Here is a 4975-nt window from a genome sequence, read left to right on the forward strand (position 1 = left end):
TTGTGTTTATCTGCAGTTAGTTACACGAATTCAGATATGGGATGAAATCGGATAGAGATGAAATCGTTTAAGGATGAACGAGTTTAAAAGTTTTTAAGAGTTTTAGCAAAATGCTTTATAAGATAGTATAGATATGGACCGACATCAACACGAACCGTAAGGTCTATCTTTTAGAACTTAAACGAGGGTCATGGTTTGATACCCCGGTGCCATGGAGATTACTATTGAGACGAACAATAGAGGTGCTTGTGGTAATCGCTGGCCATCGTTGCCCTACGAGAACCTACCCGAATAATGGGACAACTAGTGGGACTATCTAGTAAACATAATTTTGAGATGAAAGGTATGAAACATTTACCAATTGATGTCAAATTAGCTACGATGTAGAGCACCATCAATTCTCGTTACAACGTCAACCGTCGTCTTTTCTCACAATAGTTCTCCTCTTGACCCAAACTTCACACAAAACTACAAACTCTCATTTTATACTAAGCATCAGCAGTTTCACGGAATATGAAACGATAAGTCATGATTAATGGTTGGAGGTTTCATGTCTCTTAGAGTTCCATGTTATTGAATTACAATTTTAAGGTCTAACTTCACTTCCTTTACCTTTAACAACAAGTCCTTGTAATTTGAGAATATTTTTTTCTGTTACACACAACGACATTGTTTCCCCCACCAATCCTCGTTGCCTCGTCGATTGTTGTCCATTCTCCTATCCCGATCATGATTTTCCAACCCCTAGACGGAAAGTCCCTACTCTTTTTGGGCCATACCATCGATATTCCTCTTTTTGATCTATTTTTTTTTTCTCCTCTGATTCTCTCTCTTTTACAACAATTTAATAGGGTACATATAGATATATATAAAAAGAGGGGAATAAAAAAATCAAAAAGAAAAAGATTGAATGGGAAAGGTAAAACTGGATTATTATTTTTTACTTTAAATTTTACTAGCTGGTTTCAGGTACTTTTTTGGACTAAAATGATGTGTATAATTTAATCATTCAAATAGAAAATTCATTGGGTTTTCCCATTAAGTCTTGTATTCTTTATGTATTTTTTCCTACTTAATGAAATGAGTGTGGTTTTGAATTGGAAACGACATGTTTGAAAAAATTTGTATTTTTGCATTAGATTTATTGCTAAAAGTTTACTGAGTAAGTCAATTTTTTATATCATTAAGTTATCACCATAATTTACTTGTAATCTTGAATTTTAAATAAAATATGTATAAATAAACAGTATTTCATTCATAAAAAATGATTTATGAATGGAAGAAGATTGATTAGAATTGATTGTGTGGTATTAATTAATTAAATAGCATAATTATTGGTGCTTTAAAGAGGAGTTATTGATATAATAAAGAAATGACATTGGGGTCGGTTATGGCAGGTGTGGTGTGACCGACTTTTATTTTGCATCAAAATCCGTCACACGTGCCTTCTGTCCCAGGTAAGGAACAAACTCACTACTCATCATCTTTTATTTCTTTCTTAAATTATTCTAATATTAAACTCAAACCTATATACTTTCACACCTATGTTTAATTTTATGCCCCGTCACATACCTATTATATATATATAAAGATAGTTTGTTTCAAATACAACTCGTTGTATTTGTATAACAATACAATTTAATAAATTGAGATATTTATAAAAATAATGAGAGTTCATTTATTATGATTTGAATATTTATGGAAAGTGAGTATGGTTCATTAATTATGATCAATACTTTATATTATGAAACAATCAAAACTTTTATAAAATCACATATTAATCAAATGAAATGGACGGTTGAGATTGAGTTGTATTGGTTACACAAATGTCAAGGGTTGTATAATAACCAACATCTCTCTCTCTCTCTCTCTCTCTATATATATATATAGAGAGAGAGAGAGAGAGAGAAAAAAGAGAGAGAGAGAGGTTCATTTAAAGAAGAACTGATTAGTTAACTGTGATACCACTGTAATACCAGCTGTGGTACCACTATCGCAGGTGTGTATTTAGTGGTCGATCATCGGATATGGCGTCTTGGCCGAACAAGATGACTGGAGGAGGTCACTGGAGAAGGCCACCGGATTAAAGTAAATTGAATAATCAACACAATTTATTAATTTATTCTTTGCTTTATTTTAGTAAATAACATTAATTATCTAAAATGATTGGCTCATATTGTACCTCATGGTTACCACTAACTATTTAGTTCTCATTTAATAAAGCCCCTATATACATATATTATTTATTTCAACTAAATTGGTAATTCATAATTTCTTATTTTCTAACTAGGTTTTGAATCTAAAATTGTTTTTTTTTTTTGTTGATGTTAGTATGTAATATTTTGGATATCAAATCAAAATATAATTACTCGATATGGTTTTATATTACTCGATATATTTTGGTACGTGTGACATTAATTTTTTTGGTTTAAATTGAATTTGTTTTGGTTTTAGTTATTAATTATTATACAATGTTGTGATTTTTTGTATTAAACTAAATTCCTTTTAATTTTAGGTTTATTAGAAATATGTGAGATTTAAACATATGTGGTCTCTTACAGATATAATTTAAAATAACATACATAAACGGGAAGAAAAAAAAAAGATCCTCGTTTCCCTGTTGGGGATGGAGATGAATATATGATCATATTATTCGACGAGGTTCAGGACGGGGACGGAGATGAAGAATCGGGGATAAAGATGGGAATTGAGTTTCCGTGCCTACCCGCGAGTGGAGGTCACGGCCAAAGTCAAGTGAATCACATGTGACTTTGGTGTAAAGTTATATATGATTCAGTCATTTTCTTATTATTTTATTTTGTTTATGTTGTCATATAAATATGATTTTATATCATTAAAACAATCCTTTTTTTATATAAAGAAAGAACATAAGTGATATTTGGGTTTAGAGATGCAACATTTGTTTTATGGTTTTATCTCATCACAAAATACTTTTTAGTAAAACAATTTACAAATATAACTAAAAAACTCTTGTAACTGCGTTTCATAACTTTAAATCACATGTTTATAAGTTAATAAATAAAGGTATAATATTAAAAAAAATAAATATATATATATATATATATATCTTGGTTCTAAATGCTACTTAAATTATATTTTTAAATAGTTAACGTATTCATAACCATATTACAATAAGATTGAGTTTATAGAATTTCAAAGCATCCTATTAGATTGCTCTATAAGACTCCATTTATATGACCAAAAAATAAAGAGTTATATCTAAAGCGTTATAATAAGTTTATTGGATGTTTTTGTAAATTTTAACCAGTTTTATATAACATTCTTTAATACAAAGCGGCCCATCAACTACTTTATAGGATACTATTTGAAAAAAGTGTCTTATAAAAAGATGAGTTTGTATGATATTCTTTCAAAAATGACCTATAAGATAGCCAATAGAATGATTTGTATTAAAAGTGTATGACAAACCTTGTTAATACGTTCATAAGCGTCCTATAAACTTATTATAACGTCTTTCGATATAAACCTTTATTTTTTGGTCATATAAATTGAGTCATATAAAGCACTAAGCAGTTTAATTGGACACTTTGAAATTGATGGCGTCCTATAAACTCAATTTTATTGTTTGTACCAAATAGAATTTTTTTTTCAATACGATCAGAAAATAAAGTAGCTTAGCAATTGCCAAAGATAGCCTTAGTTTTTTTATAACAAAATAGTTGATATGACAGTTGTTGATGAAAACAGTAAATGACCTAGATGATATGTTAAAAAAATTACTTAATTCTAACATACAAGTCGTACAATTATGAAAAACTAAAAAAAACCCATTAAAGCAGCATTTCAAAAAAAACTAACTTATAAATTCTTATATAATTTACAAAATTATTAAAAAAAAATTAGAGTAAATTACAAATTTCGTCCCTGTGGTTATTAATTTTTTTTGGATCAGGTCCCCCAAACAAGATAATCACATGTATGGTCACCAAAGAAACAAACTATCATATTTTGCGTGATTAAATCATAACATATTTTTTTAAACAAATAATCTTTGAATCATTAAACTTATTAAAACCAAAAAAACCCAACGAACCTTAATATTTTGATCAACTATGTTCATGAATATTTTTTTAAATGAATAGATGTTTACACTTATAAAATGAAAGCAATATATCATTTCTCAGTCGAATAAATCTAATAATTATTTATTTTTCATATTAAAATGACAATCACATGATTATAAGAAATACCTGCAATTTAAATCTGAAAAATAAAGCAAGATTAATATAAAAAAAAAGTTTTTACGTTTTTATTGGTTTGTTGTATTTATCGATTGAGTTGTTGATACATGAAATAAGACACGGCAATATTTTTGTTTTTGTTTTTTAAGTATAAAGATTTATTCAATTAGTCAAATGTCCAGAATCAATTAAAACTAGGGATGACAATGGATCAGGTTGAGTTGGATTCAAGTTCAACTCATTTATTAAACAGTTCGAAAATCTCAATCAAATCCAACCCATTTAATTAAACTAGAAGGATACTCGGTGCAATGCATCGAGACACATCTTGATTTCAATGTTTCATTTTATTCATTTTTTATGTCGATATAATATGGTTTTATGTGGTTTTGACAAAAAAACGATAATGTTTTTATTTTTGAATGAAATATAAATTTAAAATTATTATAAATTTAAAAAAAATATATATCGATATCAGTATCAAATTAATCTTTTAAAAGTTATTGTGTTTTTGTGTAATTTCTGTAATTCAAAATTTCTAATTATAATTTAATTAAAGGTTTAATAATATATGTTGGGTCACCTATTGATTTGGTGATGACCCACTGATCTGTTCCTCTACCTTAAGCAACACTTAGTAGTTATTGGTTCTTTGTAAGTTGGTGTCTTGGTACGTACTTAAAGCCATTGGCAAAATCGAAGACTAGCCGATGTGAAGACAGAAGGTCACCGATGCGGTGTTGTGGATCAAC

The sequence above is a fragment of the Cynara cardunculus genome (genome assembly GCF_001531365.2).
Source record: "Cynara cardunculus var. scolymus isolate 2C chromosome LG 3, CcrdV1, whole genome shotgun sequence".
Lineage (NCBI taxonomy): Eukaryota > Viridiplantae > Streptophyta > Magnoliopsida > Asterales > Asteraceae > Cynara > Cynara cardunculus.